This window comes from Canis aureus, chromosome 20, assembly GCF_053574225.1.
Source record: "Canis aureus isolate CA01 chromosome 20, VMU_Caureus_v.1.0, whole genome shotgun sequence".
In the NCBI taxonomy this organism is placed as follows: domain Eukaryota; kingdom Metazoa; phylum Chordata; class Mammalia; order Carnivora; family Canidae; genus Canis; species Canis aureus.
The window spans coordinates 38,308,082-38,329,099 of NC_135630.1; the positions used below are offsets into that span (position 1 = coordinate 38,308,082).

Genomic DNA, 21,018 nt, shown 5'->3' on the forward strand with positions numbered 1-21,018 from the left:
CAGTGTTAAGATACATAACATTAGCTACAGCATGACGAGGTTTACTATAATTAAACTCCTTCTCCTCCTGATGAAAAAGCACCCACACCAAGTAGAACTGGCCCATCAAATCTAGTGAATTGACACAACCTCTTTTCATTGCCATCTTCTCCCTGATATTACATTGAAACAGTCCCCCTGGGATACTGGGACACTGGATTCTTTTAGTCCTACCTCTGAATTTTATTTGGCCAAACAGAACCAGGCTTTAACTCACCAGAGGGCTCCCACAAGAAGCAAATGTAGGTGTGTTTTGAGTGTGCTGATGATCAAAGAGAGAAACCAACTTTTGTGCCAGCAACTCTTGATTATTCAGGGGTGGATGATCCAATTTGTGGATTAGCTGGGCCTCTTGGCCTTTCCTGATTTCACTGATCATTAGCCCATGGCCCCCTCAGGCCAGAAAGATAAAAGGAGTGCCAGGCAAAGCGGTCTGGTGGCTTCTTGGCGATCCTGTAAAAGGGGGCAGGGCAGAAAGGCAGTCATATGCAATAGGGAAAATGAGGTTTAGGGATTATCTGGATTTCAATGAGCTGGTTTCTCCATAGCTTCCTGGCCCCCCACCTGAGTCCCTAACACTGGGTAATGGACAGTTTGCCTTGGATGGAGTGGGGCGTAGAAACAGAGCCTGGTGGATTGAGAATGTGTGATTTCAAGTGCCTGGGGGGCAGGGGGTGGGATGGGAAGATGAGGCTGCCCTTTATGGGCTGGGAGATCCTCAGAGCATCAGGCTCCTCACCATTTCTGTGGTGAGGGTGTCAGGGAAGGCATGGTGGGGGGCGGTAGGGGCTTTTACCCAGAACATCTCTGCACCAGGAATGGCAATGCTTTTAACCCTAGAAAAGGAAGACTCCATCCTCTTACAGAACACTTTCTAAGATTCCAGAAGCTTCTAAGGAGGAGAAGGAAGAGTGAGAGAGGTAGAAGGAGGGAGAATGAGGGGGGCGACAGAGAGAAAAGAAGGAGCAGGAGGTAAGGAAGAAGAGAAAGAAAGAGGGAGGAAAGGAGGAGGAAGGAAGGGGGAAGGTGGGGAAGGGGAGAGAGTGGGAAAGCGGGGAGAGTGGGGAGGAGGGAAGGAGTATGGGGAGAGGTGGGGGAAACTGCAGTCCAGCCTCAAGGAGTTCTGATTCCAAAAGCTGGTCTTAGAACAGCCCTTCTCAATGACCGGATCAGACTGAGCAGGTATTATGGGGATCATAAATCTAACCCCTTAGCAAAGTCAGACCATCAGGAAAGAGGGCCAGAGGGATTTCACAGAAGCAGGCAGATCTTCCAAAGTGGCAGATCTGCCACTTACCTGCTGTATTTCTGAGCCAGTTACCCTGGAAGCCTTTATTTCCTTATATGCAGAGTCAGAATGGTAAGAGTGCAAATTTCCTCCCACAGCTGAAAGAAAGAACTGAGATCCCTAAGTACAGGTAGGGCACACAGAAAGCCCTGGATGGATGAACAGATTTCCAGAAGAGGCGGATGAGCCTCAGCCCCCACAGAGATGCCCACATCTGCATCACCTGCACTCTGTTTCTGGTACCCGAGTGGCTGGCTGGCTTCACCACCACTTGGTGTTTCAGCTGTTCGTGGTGGTAAGGCATCCAGGACACCACTGGGCTCATGTATGGATTCTGAGATCAACAGCCCAGTGATAAGAAGTCTGGTCTAGGCACTTTGAGAGCCAAGTCCTGGATGACACTGGCTCCTTCTGTGATGTTAGCAAGCCATACACCTCCTCTTCATCTCAGTCACTATTCTTCCAATGAGAACAAGAATTCCTCCTCTGCCTCTAGAGAGGTGGACAGTGTGAGCTGCAGAGTGAAAAGTGTCATAAATGAAAGGATGAGGCAGGGGATTAATCTAATTTTTTTTATTTTTAGTTACCCAAAAGGATTTCCTAATTTTCTTTTTTTTTATTTTTTATTTTATTTATTTATGATAGGCACACAGTGAGAGAGAGAGAGAGAGAGAGAGGCAGAGACACAGGCAGAGGGAGAAGCAGGCTCCATGCACCGGGAGCCCGACGTGGGATTCGATCCCGGGTCTCCAGGATCGCGCCCTGGGCCAAAGGCAGGCGCTAAACCGCTGCGCCACCCAGGGATCCCAGGATTTCCTAATTTTCAAAGTGTTTTGCAAATATTGATATTCTAAGGCTCAGTGTCAAAGCCTGAGCCAACAAAGGAAATCCATGGAGCTGGATGCCCAGGGAGAAACCCCAGGACTCCTGCTTTCTCTCAAGGATAAGGAAGTAGAGGCAGGCCTCACCAGATACTCACTAACCCAGTGCCAAGAGCAAGCTGAGAAGTTTTAGTGTGGAAAAGAGTCTTGACTTCTCAGATCCCTGAAAGTGGTTCCTTGGACCACTCTGTAAGGACCACTGCTCTGGAGTGGTGTGGCTCAAATTTTAATGTCGCTATAAACCACTTGGGAATCATGTTAAAATGCAGACTCTGATAGGGAGATCTGATCAAGTGATCTGAAGTGACCAAGATTCTGACAAGTCCCCAGGTGACGCTGCTGCAGATGGCACTTGGACCACACTTTGAGCAGCAAGGCCATAAAGACTGGAGGAAGAAAAGTTTGCCTTTGACTAAAATGACCATAAATGGGGACACCTGGGTGGTTCAGTAGTTGAGCATCTGTCTTTGGCTCAGGTTGTGATCCTGGAGTCCTGGGATCAAGTTCCAATCAGGCTCCCCATGGGGTGCCTGCTTCTCCCTTTGCCTATGTCTCTCTCTCTCTCTCTGTGCCTCTTAAATAAATAAAATCTTATTAAAAATGACCATAAATTGGATCTTACAAATTGGGGGATATAATTCCAAATAGTGGGAATGGGTGGGAAGGCCATTCTAAGTAGAAGAGATGACGAAGCAAATACACAGATGTAGGAAAAGGCAAGTCTGGCCAAAGCGTAGAGTTCATAAAACCCTCAGCCTGCCTGCCACGCCAACCCCAAGGCAACAGTATGGTGTGCAGCCTCCAGTCCAGGCAGAGAAGCCACTGGTTGGTCTGGTACCTCTATGCAAGGGGTGTTAGACTTATCCCCACCCATCATTACCATAACAAGTATCTTTTGAGCACCAGTGAGAAGCAAAGAACTCCACAAGACAGTGATAACCTTGCTTTTCCATCATCCATCTCCACTTCAGTTTTCCCCTGAGAATCATCATTTTCCCACTCGCAGTCTCATGGGGCTGACCCAGGAGAAGCCCATGATCTGGGTTCACCCAATCAAAGCACAGCCTCCTTCTGGCCACAGTGATTGGTTCAGGAATGGGCACAGGACCTGAGCAGGTCACTGAGGACTCCCCCTGGTCTTCTGTTAGTTTTCCAGAGACACCATGTGGGGATACCACCTAGAGAGAGATGTCCAAGGAGCCCCAACTCATTGAGTCTTCCAGCCCAGACTTCAGATACAAGAGTGAAGAAGTTTCCAGATGACCCCAGCCCCAGAACTACCTGACTACGATTGTCTGAGGAACTCCGAGCAGGAACTGCCTAGCTAAGCCCAGTCAACCCTCATACTCATAAACAAAATAAATGAGTGTTGCCTTAAGCCACTGATTTGGGTGGTTTATTATGCAGCAATAGATAGCCAGAACCAGGTCTTCTTGGCTTACCTATTAATTCCAACAGTAAAAACACCAGGAAATGAATCAAAACCCAGGGCAAGGAAGCCCTTGGCTAAATAACAAATTCTCCAACTGTCTTCACTTTGAATCAACATGTTATTTGTAGGTTTTGTCAACAGGCTCTCACTGTACAGCTGCCTCAGGTAACTGTCATTTTCCTGAGCATCTGCCATGAGGCCAGTCATCCTGTCAGACATTTCAAATGCCATATCATAAGTTGAAACAGAGACATATCATTACCCTATTTACAGACAAGAATACTGAGGTGTAGAGAGATTAACCTCAGCTTGTAAATCATGAGGTCAAGATCTGAACCCAGCTTTCAGACCCAAAGCCCGTCTTCTCCAAATCCCAATGCCCACTGATCTCTTCTCTCCTGCAGTACTTTGAAAATTCCCTATGGTATTTATTTTCCACTGTAAGGCAAGGTTATAAAACCCTTTTCCTGTCCAGCATATTGCAGAGAATGTCTTATCACATCTCAAAACCCTGAATTTTCCTATTTCCAGACATCGTACCTCCCACCTTGACCTACGTTTGCATAATGTGTCAAGAATGAGAAGCCGTGAGGCACAGGGAAGGAGAGTGGACTTTGTGGTCAGAGGCCCCAGATAAAATCCTGGCTTTGCCACTTGCCAGCTGTGGGACATCCAGCAGTGACTGAACCATACTCTCGGAATCTCCCTCCCTAAAAGAGATGTAAAGAGTGCCACTGCATAGACTTGTCATAGGAGAATCACACCTAATTGTCATAGGAGAATCACACCTAATTGTCTAGGCCACAGTGGGAGCAGAGTGAGTGTTCTATAAAGTTGGGTCATTTCCATTATGATACATTATATCGCCCATTTACTGACATTTTACTGGCTCCCTTGGTTTCATCATCTAGGATTGTAAAATCCTTATAGAATGAGATATTTCTAGTGTTTCTTCAGGGTCCTGAAGCCCATGGTAGAGTATTAGACATGCAGGGGGTGCCTGACAAACATTTGTCAACAGTTTGCCTGGTTTAAATCTCTTATGTTTCAATGACAAGGCCATGGAAGGCCATACTGGCCAACACTGTCCTTTGATCATATGGATGGTAAATATATGTAAGGAATATTGTGTAGGAGAAGGAGATAGTTGGCAGGCCTTGTATAACTTGCCCAGACCTTAGAAAGCCTGAAACTGGAGCTAAGATACCCAGATTCAAATTCTGACTCAGCCATCGATGAGGAGACTGCATTCAGTGAGTCCCAACTCCTATTAGCCTTGGCTTTCTGATCTGTAAAGTGGGCATAACAATATCTATCAGGTATTATGGTGAGTAAATGAGACATTTAATGGAAGGCACAGGTTAGCACATATAGGGGCTCCATGAAAGGAAATGATTATCATTAGCTATTATACATTTGGGGATAAAATGCCCTGCTGACTCACTTCACATGGCAGTTTTGTGGACCCAGTGAGGATGGATGGCATGCTGCTTTCCAAGTATTTATAAAGTTCAATGCAAATGAAGTAATTAAAATCCGGAATAAAGTCTAAACCATCCAACATTAATATCTTTTCTGTTTGCACCTGCAAATCAGAATACAGACAATAAAGATGAAACTGCTGGGAAAATTCAGAGAAAGAGTAGCCTCAATGATCCACGGGCCTGGAGCTGGAAAGGGCCTTTAAGAACTTTCACGATCATTTGACTCACCTCATTTTTCTGGGGGCAAAATCAGGCCCAGAGAGTACCGCTCTCATTGAGAGTACAGAGTATAATAGCCTTGTTGGCATAACCGAGAAGGGAACTCGACCCAGAGGCCCAGTCCAGTGCCGTTTCACTATTATCCGTCCTTCTGGCCTGCATTGGCTGCATGATGATTCAGGTATCTGCCCTCTGGAATATTCTCAGGCAAACATTGGATGTAACTGAAAAATAAGTAAATAAACACAGAACAATTTTAACACCTGAACATTTCCTCATGCCTGGGAGTTGCAGAAGAAAATGCCTCTGGGATATCCTTCTCTAACTTCCTTTCTCAATAATGGCGTAAAAATTGAAATGAGTGCTAAGGAAGCATAATATGTCCTGAAGAAAATATGCTTTTTTTTTTTTTTTTTTTTACAGGCTTCTTCTCAATCCACCCCACAAAGGCTCTGAGACGTGAGGTTTAAGTCTGGCTGGGGTTCAACCATGAGGCCAAGTGTCTGGCTTTGATAAACAAAGCTCTTCAACACTGGTAAAAGCTTATCAATGTCAGTATCTGAATTTCTATGTTTTCATGATGCTCTTGATGTTCTAAACATTCTGCATGTAATGCTGGGTTTAAATGTTATATTAATTCCTTGCACATAACGAGGCTGTCTTTTTTCCCTGGTCACCCAGGCTTGAAGGCTCAGTCACCTCTGACCTGCCTCTGCATTCTGAGCCCTACGTCCATCCGATTCTTGCACGATCATTTTTTTCTTTCCATCCCTATACCACTGTCCTGCAACAGCAGCCCTCCTACCTCAGGCCTACCACAGCCTCCCCAACCCCAGACCCGTCCTGGACATCACCCCTGGATTCACCCACAACAAATGCCCCCTAACTTTGTCACTTCGGGGCTCCCCTTGTCCACTGGCTAAAGTCAAAAAGTCTCAGCCCGAGAGTAGCTCTGTCATTTCATCCCTGCCTTATCTCCCCCATCCCCTGAAAATTTTTTTTCATCCCCTGAAATTTTAATTTGCTTGTTTCCTAGTGACTGTGAATGCATACCGTTCTCTGCATCTTCAACATCCCCTCCTGCCACTACCTATCAGAACCTCAGTCAACTTTCATTTCCTGGAAACTCCAAGGCCACTTCTTCCAGTGGAGTCTCTGCAGGTCACCCCAGCCAGACATTCCCAGTTCCCTTGTCAGACCTCCCTCCCATAACCTCAGACCGCACCACCACGTTGCTATATCACAGTGCCCCTCCTGGAACACATTTTCTCTTAGGGCGGTGACCAGATTTCATTCTTCACCCCTCCATAACAAAGCATTTTGTCCCCCACATTCTAGATGCTCAACAATGATCTTCTGATCAAATGAAAGGGAAAACCAGCCATAAAAATTCTTACCTCTCTCTCTCTCTCTCTCTCTCTCTTTCTCTCTTTTTAACCCAGTGCCTTCCAAGACACCTAGCAGAACCCAGTAGGCTCAAGACTGAATTCCTCAATACTGATTGCTCCCTGGACAATAATTTGAAAGTTTCCTGGCTGCCCCTGTGCCTCAGTTTCCCTACCTATGACAACATAACAAAAACGCTTAACTTACTTTACAAAGCTACTTATTTTCACCTAAAAGGTGGCAATGTCATGTTTGTTTTGCCTCGTGTTTTATCTCTAAGAGGCTAAGAGCACTGAAACATACAGGATTCTGTTTGGAAGAACAAGACCCAGGGCCCGTTGCTTGGAGTTCACTGCCAGCCCAGGGGAGAGAGACAGGTTCTCTCACCAACCAGAAAGGAAACAGCTGCGGTGACAGATGTTGGTGGTGCTGATTATTCTAGGGATGTTTGCATTCAGATTTCCCAGGCAGTCTTGGTTTTTTGAAGTCAGTCTCATTTGATGGGTTTCCCCAGGTCTTGGGGGTGAAAACAAACCGCGGCCTTATCCCACACATTTCATTTGTTTCCTCTCTCTACTCCACAACCACACCCGGGACATCCACACGCCACACACACCCTCTCCACCTCCCCGTGACTTCACGTTGCGTTTTGAACATAAATGGCCCTGGGGGAGAGAGACCTTTTCATTCTTCCTTCAGCCGCTTTGTGTTTTTTTGTAGGTGTGTGTCTGTTGGAGGGTTATGGGGTGGGGGTGTCTGGCTAAGCCACATCGGAGGAGGCCAGTTTCTCCAAAAGACGTGCAAACTTCTGATCCCACAGGGGACTTCAACTGAATACCAAAGAGGGGTGTCTTTGTTCCTTCTAAACGGAGTATTTACTTTGAGCTGGTAAAGTGAATTAATGAAAGGAAGTGGTACCTTCAGCTTCTGGAGGAGGGGTGATAAGTGAAATCAGGAGGTGTGTGTGTGTGGGGGGGGTGGGGCGGTGGTATTTGCCGCCAGCCCCTCAAACACAGAGAAGAGGGGCAAATGAGGATGGAGGGTAGTGAGGGAGGGTGGCTCCCGTAGGGTTTTCTAAAATAGACTCTGCTAGAAAACAGGCTACTCTTTGCTGGGATTAAAAATTGCCTCATAATACTGTAAGGCCCATGTATATGCAAGCAGTTGGGAGTTATTACGGGCCTAAAATAGGAAACCATTCGCTTGATCTTTTGCTTCAATCCTATTAGGGGCCCCCTGGAGCTCGAGAGAGATACCAGCCTGTCATGTCCCTGTTGCTGTGACGACCCCGTCTTTATAGAACAAGAAAGAGAAATGGTAGTGATTGGCAGACCTTGCTTGCCCCCGTATGTAACACAAAGGGCTACAAAACGAAGAGGAAGTGAGGCCCTTCTCCGAGGTCTGACGCTTCTTAACCCTACAGCACCGTCCACCTGGCCCAAAGGGCCCCCACCGCGGCCTCCCCGGAGGGAGGGGAGGGAGCCCCCAGCGCTCCCGGCGCGCTGATGCCCAACGACCGCTAATTACTTTTTTGTTTAATTATGACTAATACCACTAAAAAAGAAAAACTAAGACCAAGTGAAACATCAGCTTCTGGAGGAAAAAAAAAAAATGTGCGCGGGGGTCTGCGGGCGGGGAACGGAGCCACGGTCCGCGGACTCCAACCCGCCGCCGTCCACGCGGCCTCTCCTCTCGGGCTCTCGCCGGGGCTCCTCCGATTCCCGCTCAAGTGGAGCAAAAGTGCCAAACGCAGCTCAGTTTGCGCGCATCTCCTCGGCCGTCCGCGCGGGAACCGGGACACGCGGCCGGGGGCGGGGGCCGAGACCCGCGCCGCGCACTCGCGGGGGCCGGGGCCGGGCCGGGGCCGGGGAGGGGCCGCGGGAGGAGGGAGCGCCGAGTGGCCCCAGACGCGGCGGCATCTGGCCTCGGCCCTGCCCCGGCCCGGGGCCGTGACCCTGCGGGGCGCGGGGTGCGGGGCGCGGGGCGCGGGGCGCGGGGTCGGGCGCGGGGCGCGGGGTGCTGGGCGCGGGGCGCGGGGCGCGGGGTCGGGCGCGGGGCGCGGGGCGCGGGGCGCGGGGTGCGGGGTGCGGGGGCGGCGCGCCCAGCCGAGGGCCGCGCTGGGTGTCAGCCCCGCGCAGGGCCGTGCGAGCTGCGGGTATTCACAGCCGCCAGGCGCTCGCCGGGGCTCCCGGGCTCCGAGGGGCCGGCCTCGGCCGAGGACCGTTGCCCCGACTCCGGGGCACGCGGTGGGGCGGGGGCGGCGGAGGGTGGAGGCGGGGGCGGGGGTCGGGGAAGAAAAGCAGAAAGAAAAGTTTCTTCGGGGGAAGCAGCGAAATAGGAAACGCAGATCCGCTCTGTAGCTTGGCTGAAAGGAAACGCTGCCTAATCCCGACACGTCCCGTCCCGCGTTTGGATGAAACTCTTTTATGTCCCTGCGTGCCGAGGCCCCGCGCCGCTCGCGCCTCCAGTCCCTGCAGGGCGCAGACGCCAGCCAAGGAGCCGGCTCCGCTGCGGGTCCCTCGGCAGCACGAGGCTGTGCGGGGCGCGCCAGACAAAGCGGGCGCAGGAGGGGGACCTGGCAGGTGAGCCCGGGACGGTGCCGGCGAGCGCCGACAAGTCGCTGAAAGCCAGCCCCGCGTGCTCCCGAAGACCCGCTTCCCTGCCGGCCGCGTCCCCCTCCCCGTGCGGCTCCCCGCGACGCCCCAGGACCTTACGGCGAGAGGCTGAGCTCTGGGGCGAGAGCCGCGCCCGTCGCCCCGGGTTCAATGTTGTTGGTTCTTTTCCCGCCAGGCGCAATAAAGGAAAATATTTTAACTGCAACCTACAGGCTTGCTTCCCCCCCCCCCCCCGCCCCAGCCCTTTTTTTTTCTTTCTACTTTTTTTCCTTTTTTTTCCCCAAGAAAACAAGATCAAGAAAAACTAATTATAAGGCACGGCACCGAAGTTAAATGAAAATGTAATCCGGCAATGCGGAGAGCAAATTAATTTTTTAAAAGCTAGATTTTAGTTAGAAAAAAAATATATACATTGTTCTCTCTGGTAACATTTGTTAATAAAACTGTGCTCGATTTCGGGCTGAAAAATCAGTACTAACCCAGAACTCTGAGGTCACTCTCTGGGTGCGTTGTCTTTAGAAATTCTAATTTGAAAATGTTCAAGCCTTCTTTTGGGTCTTTGTTTTGATTTCTAAATACAAAGGTTTGGGGGGTTTTGTTTTGTTTGTTTTGTTTTGTTTTTATTCAAAAAATACTCCCTCTCTGTTTAGACCGGAGTGGTCTTGGAAACTGGGAGGATCTAGAAAAGGATTTTTGGAAAGTGACTCAGTTTGATATGTTATTGCAATAATAAGTAATTAAAAAAAAAAACTTTCTCCCTCTCAGGTGGGCGTTATATCTCTAACGATGCTCTTCACTATTGGAAAAGTGGGCACACAGATAAGTTGCTCTAAACTAGGGCTTGCTTTCAGCGCTAGCCTCACACCAAATAAAGAAGGTTTTGTGATTTTGGCTGTTAATGGTGGGGTTTTGTTTTCTTTTTTCTTTTGGTTTGTTTTTTTAACACTCTTGTTGGGTCTTCTGCATCTTATATTATCTTCGTAAAGGAAAGTTTGTCATTTCAAAAATGCTCAGGCTGGCACACAAAAGGAAAATCACAGTGCTTCATCCTAAAGATATTTTTAAATTTCCAAACATTAAACTACAATAATAAATATTTTTTAAATGGAATGAAATGTATGTCTGATTAACTGCTTCTTCCCTGTTCGTTAGAATCTCCAACAAGGCCATTTCCTTAGTGTAGCGTTTGACGCCATTACAAACCCCACCTTGTTAATTTTCTTACACGGAGAAAAAACTATCTTTCTCAAATCTTCATCCTATTCCTGTTTTGTTTTGTTTGTTATCTTGACCTACTACATCAACTGAGTCCAGCAGGAAGGACCTGACAGATGTTACATGACACGAAGGGGAATTATTATTTGGGTTTTTTAAGATGAAATCTTCAGTCTAATTTATTTTTTAAAATGGGAGGGTTTTTGTTTGTTTGGATTGTTTGTGGGTTTTGTTTTGTTTTGTTTTACTGTACTTGCTCAAAACAGGGCTCAAGAAAAGAAAGCCACGTCCTCTTGTACCGTATCGGCAGTGAATTTGCACCACCTTCTGGTAGGTTTGAGAATGACGAAAATACCGATGCTTCATAAAAGAATTTTTTTTCACGTGGCTTCTATGAACATTGTCCTATTTGTATCTAAACCCAGAGCACCAGTGAGCTTCTCTGAGAACTCACAGCAGATTTCCTACAGCCTGATTTTATGAAAATTCTTTGAACCCGGAAACCTTTTTTTTCTCTTTTTTGAAATCGTATCCCTGAAAGAGCTTAGAAAGTCCCTAACTGGTCCGTGTGTGTTAATTTACTGAAATGCCTGGCAAGAAAAGTAAGGAATGGCTATAGAATAGTCCTGTTCTATTTTGGCTTTCCTCTGTAGAGTGCTTGAAAACAAATCAGAGGCTCTAACTGTAGCAGCAGAGAAACAAACGCTTCTCTTTCTTGGGTTCATAAGACCCTCATTACCCACAATTAATCATAATGACACGCTGTATTCAGGCTTCTTGCTGGGGTCTGGCGAGGAGCACACAGATGTGGCTTTCTGTAGATTTCAATCCTTTCTGCAATATGGATTTCAGGATACAGAGCTCATTAGTACACATTACCAGCTCCCTGGGTTTGCTGTTTCTCTCAAAAGTGCTGGTCAGCACTAGGGTGCCGAGGGCTTTCACGGCCTTCAAATATAGAGCATTTTTTATGGCTTTCCTGCCTGGTGATATAGACCACAGAGTCCAAAGGTTGATCTTTTCCCTCAAAGCCAAGCTAGATTTTTACAAATAGAATGTCCAACGCTATGCATATGCATAAATGTGTGGGATAGATCTATCTTCTTATATGAAGGCCTCTTATTCAAGGAGAAAATTAACTTGATGATGTACTTTCAAAACTGTGTAGAAAATTAAGATCATGTTCCAGTAAAGAGCCCAAATGTTTTGCCTGCACAATCAAACTCATAGAGAGAAAGATGTGCAATTGGGTGAAATTAGTGGAATCATTTGTTGAATTATTCATCTTATGTTAACTGACAAGCATTTACTTAGCCCCTGATGTGTGCCAGGTCTGTGAAGCTGAAACCCACAGGCTGGCGGCCATGGGCTGGTTGGTTGTGCAGCAGGTAAAATGGTCTTCACCTGAGTTAGCAGGGGCTCTCCAGCAGAACTGTGTTCAGGGCATCTACCCAGACAAGGCTGTTGGGTAATTTGTATAATGTTAAGACAACCCCATCAAGGAAGACCAACAAAATTATTTTCTCATCAGCATAATTTAAGCTCTTTATTACAAACTTAAGATCGTGAGAAAAGCATATGGAGAACACTATAAACTTTCTTGAGGGATATTCCAAAATAAGATCATTGTTGGGAAAACCATTTGTGAAAAAGGTTAAGTCAACACATGCCTTAACCAAAAATAAATTTCATGTCACCAAAGATTTACAGCCACAAATTAAAATTGGAAAAATAAAATGAGCAAAAGACAAAATAGGCATCTCAGTAGAGAAAAGACATAGCTAATAAATATAAGAACAAACCAGGGACATGCAAAGCCAAGACATAATGAGATAGCATTTTATGTCTAATGCCCATAGTGATACTATTTTTACATATAACAGAATAACAGTGAACTGGGGGGAAAAAAGTCTAGCAATACCAAGTGTTAGAGAGGATATGGTTCCACGAGATCTCTTAAACAATGTTTCTGGAAGGAAAAGATATATAACCACCTTGGAAAACAACTTGACACATATTATATAACTCAGCAATTCTACTCCCAGGTGCATATGCACATTTTCACCTGAAGCCCAGGAAAAAAAAATGTGAAAGTGTGCTTGGAACAAAGGTTCATAAATGGGGGCATGTATGGAAAACACAGTAGCATATGGATACAACTGACTATATGCCTCGGTTAAGGTAAAATGAGACAGGTATATTGATTAATCTGAGCAATATAAGAGGATAAACACAGAATCTGGATGGTTTCTTGAGTAAAAAGAGGGAGGAGGACAGGGTGGTGCAGAACACATACAAGATATGTAAATTGGGCAGCTCCGGTGGCTCAGCAGTTTGGTGCTGCCTTCAGCCCAGGGCCTGATCCTGGAGATCCAGGATCGAGTCCCACGTCGGGCTCCCTGTGTGGAGCCTGCTTCTCCCTCTGCTTTTGTCTCTACCTCTGTGTGTGTGTATGTGTGTGTCTCTCATGAATAAATAAATAAAATCTTTACAAAAAAAAAAAAAGAATGCAAATTACTTCAAGACTCTAAGTTACTGGGTGGTGGGTTCATGGGTGCTTATCACATTCTTAAAATCAAGGCAATAAATGCATGTAAGAGGACCATGCATGTACCAATGATAATATGTCATGAATAAGCAATTCTCTGCCCCTAAGATTCAACAAAAATAAAATAAAACATAAAATAAGGTGTTTGTACCATTTTCTTGTGACAAAGGTTCTTACAGACATATATATCCTCAATAGCAAAAACCATAAAGAAATGACTTGTAAATACGACTACCTAAAACTTGGGAAATTTTTCGTACCAAGAAACATACTTTAAAGGATTAAATCTAAACAAGTTAATAAAAACATTTTCACCACATGTGAGTTAATAACCATACGACATTAATTTTAAAATTCCTTCAAAGCAACAGAGACATTCTAAAGATGGGAGGCAATGGGCTTCCTCCTATCGGTGGGTATGAATCCCTGTGTCACTCAGAATTCCAATCATGGCATAATCATAACGGCAGCTACCATTTATCAAGACTTTATTATGCGCCAAGCACTCTTCCAAGGGCTTTCCATGTGTTTAATCGCTACAACAACCCCAGAAGGTAGAGACTATTATTATACACATTTTTCAAATGAAAAACTTTTGAAATCTGTATCAAAATGTGCTTCTTATACTACATTGGCAATTCCTCATGCCTAAACTGCTCAAGATAAATACAAAAGTGACTGACATCTTTTAAAATGTTTCCTTCTCTTCCCATCTTGAATGCTCACATAACTTCAATGCTTCCAATACTGCATCTTTCTATACTTTGGATGCAAAGAGGTCCAGAAAGGGTGAAAAAAATATACAGCCTTTGACCAGCGATTCCATTTCCTGGGATATATTGTAAGAAAATGAGTAAGGATATGTGCCAAATTTTAGCTACAAGGGCATTCATACCAGTGCTCTCTGAAATAAGAAAATTATAATAACCTCCATGTAAGGCACTAAGAAATTGTCTGAATAAATTGCAATACATTCACAGGATGCCATAGTCTGCAGTCCTTTTTTCTTTTTTAACTTATCAAATTGTGTTTTTAATTAAACTTTTTATTTTGAGAGAATTGTGGATTCACGAGCAGTTGTAAAGAATAATTCAGAGAGAGTTCCTATACCCTTTAACCAGTTTTCCTCAATGGTAACATCTTGCAAAACTACAGAATATGGCAAGATACAGAATGTTTCCAACATTTCCACAAAAGCATCTCATGTTGCCTTTTAAAGCCACACCTACTACCCTCCCACTGCCTTCTCCTCCTTAAGTCTTTGGCACCCACTCATCTCTTTCTACATTTCTATAATTTTGTCATTTCAAGAATGTTATGTGAATGTGATTATACAGTATATAGCCTTTGAGGGTTGGCTTTTTTCACCCATTTTAATTCTCTGGAGACTCATCCAAATTGTTGCATGAATCAATAGTTTGATTCCTTTTAATTCCTGACTAGTATTCCATGGTGCAGACGTATCAAAGTTTGTTTAACCATTCACTCACTGAAGAACAGCTGGGCTGTAGCCCTTTTGGGGCTATTACAAGTAAAGCTGTTATAAACATTCCTCTACAGGATTTTGTGTGAACATATAGGTCTTCATTTCTCTGAGACAAATGCCCAGGAGTACATTATTAGGTTGTACAGTAGTTGCATGTTTATTTATTTAAGAACTCCCAAACTGTTTTCCAGAGTGGCTGTACCATTTTATACTCTCACCAGCAAATACACAAAAGATCCATTTTTCTCTGCATCATTGCCAGAACTTGATGTTGTCATTAATTTTTATTTTAGAAAAATAAAAAATGTTTTAAAGATTTTATTTATTCGAGAGAGAGAGAGAGAGAGAGAGAGGCAGGCAGAGGGAGAAGCAGGCTCCATGCAGGGAGCCTGATGTGGGACTCGATCCCAGGACTCCAGGATCACGGTCAAAGGCAGGTGCTAAACCGCTGAGCCACCCGAGAATACCCAAAAAATTTATTTTATTTTTTTATTTCTATTCTGATAGAAATGTAGTGATATGTCATTATAGTTTCAATTTATATTTTCTAATAGCTAATTTATATGCTGAATATATATATATATTGAAAAACTGAAAAATTAGAAAGTTCCCATATATCCCCTACCTCCTTACATGTATAGTTTCCCTCACTATCCACATCCCACACCAGAATGATATATGTTATAATCTGTGAACCTACATTGACACATCATCACCCAAAGTCCACAGTTTATTTCCATATTGCACAGTATATGGGTTTTGAAAAATATATAATGACATGTGTCGACCATTATATTATTGTACTGAATAGTTTTAGTGCCCTAAAAATCTTCTTTGCTCTATTTCTGTCTTTCTCCCCACTAAGCCCTGGAAAACACTCATCTTTATTACTGTTTCCAGAGTTTTGCCTATTCCAGAAAGTTAAGTAGTTGGAATCATAAAGTGTACAGCCTTTTCAGATTGGCTTCATTTACTTATTAACATGCATTTAAGTTTCTTTCGTGTCTTTTCATGATTTAGTAGCTCTTTATATTTAAAATAATATTATATTGTCTAGATGCATACAGTTTATTTATTCATTCCCCTACAGAAAGGTATCTTGTTTGCTTTCAAATTTTAGCAATTATAAATAAATCTGCGTATTGTCAGTGTTCTGGATTTCAGTCATTCTAATAGGTGTGTGGAGGTATCTCGTTTTAATTTGCATTTCTCTAATGATAGAGGATGTTAAACATCTTTTCATATGCTTATTTGCTCTCTGTATATTTTCTTTGATGAGATATCTAGTTGAGTCCTTTGTCCTGAGTCTAACTGGATTGTTTGGGGGTTTTTTTTACTGTTGAGTTTTAAGAGTACTTTATATATTCTACACACTAGTCCTTTGTTGGATATGCGGTTTGCCAATATTTTCTCTCAGTCTATAGCTTGTCTTTTCATCCTCTTAATAGGGTATTTTCAAAAAGTTTTTAATTTTGATGAAGTATAATTTATCTATTTTCTTCTCTTCCGTATCATGCTTTTGGAGTCAAGTTTAAGAAACCTTTAAATTTTTGTATAAGGTGTGAGATTTAAGTCAAAGATATTTTGTGCCAACTGTCCCACCACTATTTGTTGAAATGGCTACTCTACTTCCATTGAATTGCTTTTGCACCTTTTTCAAATATCAACTCAGTATATTTATCTGAGTCTATTTCTGTGTTCTTTATTCTGTTCTATTGATCAGTGTCTACTCCTCTGCCAATACTGCAGTCTTGATTTCTGAAACTCTGTAATAAGTCTTGAAATTAGGTAGGACTCATTTCTCTCAACTTCTTTTTTTAAACGGCCTTAGCTATTCTAGCTCTTATGCCTTTCCACTTAAATTTTAGAATTATCTGGACTATAACTACAAAAAATATTTGCTGAGATTTTATAGGAATTACATCAAACCTGTATATCAATTTGGGGAGAACTGGCATCTTTACTATGTTGACTCTTCCAATCCATGAACATAGTATGTCTCTCCATTTTTTTCAGATTTTCTTTAACTTCTTTCATTATGATTGTGTAGTTTTCAGTACATAAGTCATGTACATGTTCTGTTAGAATTACACCTATTTTTGAGTGATTGTATATTTTTAATTTCAGTTTCCACATGTTTATTGTTAATATACAGAAGTTGATTTCTGTTTATTCATTTTTGTGTCCTGCGGCTTGATGAACTTACTTATTCATTCTAAAAGGTTTTTTTTTTTAGGTTCTGTTTTCTATTCCTTGAGATTCTCTTTATAAACAATCATGTCACCTTGCAATCATGCAAATAAGGACAGTTATTTCTTCCTTTCTAATGTCTATGCCTTTTTTCCTTTTCTTGCTTCTTTGACCTAGCTAGAACTTCCAGCACTATCTTGAATAAGAGTGGTAAAAGTTATGTCCTTATCTTTTTCATGATATTAGAGGGTAAGTAGTAAGTCCTTCATGACTAACTGTGATATTAGTTATAGGTTTTTTTTTTTAATAAATGCTCTTTATTAAGTTGAAGAATGTTCTTTTCTTACTTTCCTAAGAGTTTTACCATAAATTGGTTGAATTTTGTCAAATGCTTTTCTCCACTAGTTGATATGATCATGTCTTCTTTACCCTATTAATGTGGTGGATTACACTGATTGAATTTTGAATGTTGACTCAATCTTGCATCCCTCAAAGACAACTTGACCATGGTGTATAATTTTTTAAAATGTATTACTGAATTCTGTTTGCCAATATTTTGTCAAGGATTTTGCATCTTTATTCATGAGGTGTATTGGTCTGTTGTTTTCTTTTTTGTGATGTGTTTGTCTGGTTTTGATATTAAGGTAATATTAACTTCATAAAATAAATTAGAAGTGTTTTCTATTTTCTGGAAGAGAATATGTAAAAGGTGGTAGTAATTATTCTTTAAATATTTTGTAAAATTCTGCAACAAAACAATGGGCCTGGAGATTTCTTTTATGAAGTTTTTAAATTATGAATTCAATTTCCATAATAGTTACAAGGCTATTCAAATTATCTATCTCATAAGGATGCTTGTGATAGTTTGTATTTTTTGAAAAAGTTATCCATTTAACCTAAGTTATCACATTTATGTATGTAGAGCTGTTCATAGTATTCTCCTATTTTCCTTTGGATGTCTGCAGGATCTATAGTGATATTTCCTGATTTCTTCTTAATATTGGTAATTTGTGCCCTCTTTTTTTTTTTTGGTTACAGGTTTGCCAATTTTATTGATCTTTTCAAAGAATCAACTCTTTGTTTCATTTTCTCTATTTTCCTGTTTTCTATTTCACTGATTTCTGTTCTTACCCTTATTATCACCTTCCTTCTGTTTGCTTTGGATTTAGTTTTCTTCTTTTTTTCAGTTTTGCACATCTTTAAGTTCTCAAGGTGAGTGCTTATATATTGAGACTTTTCTTCTCTAGTGAATGCACTCAGTCATATAAATTTACCTTTCATTGCTGACTTACCTGCATTCTACAAATTTTGATATGCCACATTCTCATCTCAATTCTATTATTTGTATTTACAGATTATTTGAAATTGTGTTGTTCAGTTTCCAAGTGCCTAGATATTTTCCTGCTACTTTTATGTTATTAATGTCTACTTTAATTCCATTGTGATCAAAGAACACACTTTGTAAGATTTCAACTGTTTTAAGTTTGTGGAGGTTTGTTTTATGGCCAAAAGTATGATCTACTTTGGCATTTGTTCCAGGGGCAGTTGAAAGAATGTATATTCTGCTATTGTTGAATGGAGTGCTTTATAAATGCTGATTTGATTCTATTCGTTGATGATGTGTTTGAGTCTTCTATATCCTGGCCAATTCTGTGTCTAGTTGTTTTATCAATTCTTGAGATAAGGGTGTTGAAGTCTCTACCTATAATTGTGGATTTGTCTATTTCTCCTTTCATTTACATCAGTTTTGGCTTCACACATTTTTCAGCTCTGTTGTTTGTTGCATATCCATTTAGAATTGTTATATCTTCTTGCTAAATTCACTTTTTCATCATTATCTAATGTCTCTCTATGTCTGGCAATTTTTTTCATTCTGAAGTATATTTTACCTACTTTGTCTAATATTTATATAATCACTTCTGCTTTGATTAATGTTTGTATTATATATTTTTTTCAAACTTTTTACTTTCAACCTGCCTATGTCATTATATTTGAAGTGGGGTTTTGGGTTTTTTTTAGACAGCAGATAGGTGGGCCATACTTTTCAATCTGTCAGTTGTTGCTTTTAATTGGTGTTTTCAGACTATTTACATTAAATTTATATACTGATATTCTCGTGCTGAAATCTAGCATTTTAATTTTTTGTTTTCTGCTTGTTTTTTCATTTCTGTTTCTTTTTTCTGCCTTTTTGTGGGTTACATGAACATTTTCTAGATTTCCATTTCTATTTACCTATAGTATAGGCCTTTTTTTTTTAAAGATTTTATTTGTTCATGAGAGACACATAGAGAGAGAGAGAGGTAGAGATACAGGCAGAGGGAGAAGCAGGCTCCATGCAGGGAGCCTGACGTGGGACTTGATCCTGGGTCTCCAGGATCAGGCCCTGGGCTGAAGGCAGCGCTAAACCGCTGAGCTACCCGGGCTGCCCTAGTATAGGCCTTTAAATGTATTCTTTGTATAGGTTTTGTCTGGTTGCTGTAGGTATCACGTCATATATATAACTTACCACAGTCTACTGGTGATGATATTTTACCAGTTTCAGTGAAATACAGAAATCTCATCTCCATTTAATCTCTTTACCCTCCCTCATTTATAATTGCCTTACCTTAAATATTTCTTCTACATATATTTAGAATCACATCAAATAGTGTTATAATTTTTGTTTCAACCATCAAACATAATTTAGAAAGCTCAAGAGAAGAAAAGTCTATGGAATTTGCATGTATTTTTGTTTACTGTATTCTTTCCTTACTGAGACTCCAGTGTTCCCTTCTTTACCTTTCCCTTCCTCTGTGGACCATTTCCTTTAGCCATTCTCTTAAGGTAGGTTAGCTGGCAACAAGTTCACTTAGCCTTTCTTCATCTCAGAATGTCTTGATTTTCCTTTATTCTTGAAAGATATTTTCGCTGGGTTCACAGTTCCCTTCTTTCACACCTGAAAAATATTGTGCCACTTCTTTCTGACTTGTATGGCTTCTGATAAGAAATCAGCTGCCACTGTAATTATTTTCCCCTTATAGGCAAGATGCCATTTTTTCCTGGCTGCTTTCAATACTTTTTCTTTTAGTTCTAGAAGCTTAATTATAATTTGTCTTGCTATAGATTTCTTGGATTTATTCTGTTTGGGATTCACTAAGCTTCTTGGATCTGTTGGTTTGGGTTTCTTGCCAAATTTGGAGAGTTTCAGCCATTGTTTCTTCAAGTACTTTTCCTCCTCTCCTAGGAGTTCAATGACACAAATGTTAGATCTTTTGTTATATTCTTGGGGTCTCTGAGATTATTTTTTAAATCTCTTTTTCCGCTATTCAGATTTGGTAATCCCCATTCTTTCTTTCAGCTTATGGATACTTTCCTCTGTCCTCTCCCTTCTGCTATCGAACCCGTCCACTGAGCTTCCTATTTTGGTTACTGTATTTTTTAGTTCCAACATGCTCTTTTGGTTTTTATTCATATCTTCTGGGTTTTTTGTTTGTTTGTTTGTTTGTTTGTTTGTTTTACTGTTTCAATGCTTTATTAACAACTGGAAACAAACACAATAAACTGGAGGTGATGACATCCCAGAAGCCCAAGAGGCAAGGGAAATAGGTTTGCATTTTGTTTTTGGTGTATCTTTTATTAAATGCATCTTAGCAAAAGTAGATTAAAAAAGAAAGGGTCAAAGCCCCAGATGTCAGCGGGGAGGAAGAGCAGACTCAGGGAGGCAGCCTCCCCCTCACCCCCACCTTCTAGGGAAGAGCTCAAAGGAGCTGCTGTTGCACCTTCACACACAGGCCTGAAGGCTGAACCAGCACCCAGGTTCCCGGCCTGAAAGCCTCCCTGCAGGAATGCTTCGGTCGCCTAAGTTCCCCCTTTGCTCCACAACTTAATATTCATATCTTCTATTTATTTGTTGACACTTTCTATTTCTTTTGTGAGGTTTTTCTATTCTTCCAGTGGTTCCCAACATTGTCAGAACTGCTCATTGAGGCATGTTTTTAAAGGGAGATATTATTTTTTAAAGATTTTATTTATTCATTAGAGACAGAGTGAGAGAGAGAGAGGCAGAGACACATGCAGAGGGAGAAGCAGGCTCCATGCAGGGAGCCAATGTGGGACTCAATCCCAGGTCTCCAGGATCGTGCCCTGGGCTGAAGGCAGCGCTAAATCACTGAGCCACCTGGGCTGCCCTCATTGAGGCATTTTTATCATGATGACTTTGAAATCTTTGTCATATAGTCTTTTTTTTTTTAAGATTT

The 21,018-nt window shown here is 42.2% G+C and overlaps 1 long non-coding RNA gene across 10 annotated transcripts in view; it reads right to left on the bottom strand.

The window, feature by feature from the left end:
- LOC144291711 (uncharacterized) overlaps nucleotides 1–21,018 on the bottom strand; it is a 211,727-nt gene that overhangs the window by 169,449 nt on the left and 21,260 nt on the right. For 8 of the 10 annotated variants that reach the window (XR_013359110.1, XR_013359109.1, XR_013359111.1 and 5 more), the window contains exons 4-6: nucleotides 5,353–5,567; nucleotides 5,085–5,225; nucleotides 257–492 (exon numbers count right to left, since the gene is read on the bottom strand). This is a non-coding gene — a long non-coding RNA (uncharacterized LOC144291711). Of the gene's footprint in view, nucleotides 1–256; nucleotides 493–1,336; nucleotides 1,426–1,550; nucleotides 1,842–5,084; nucleotides 5,226–5,352; nucleotides 5,568–21,018 lie in introns of all 10 variants that reach the window. The other 2 variants (XR_013359106.1, XR_013359108.1) reach the window with 2 other exon arrangements.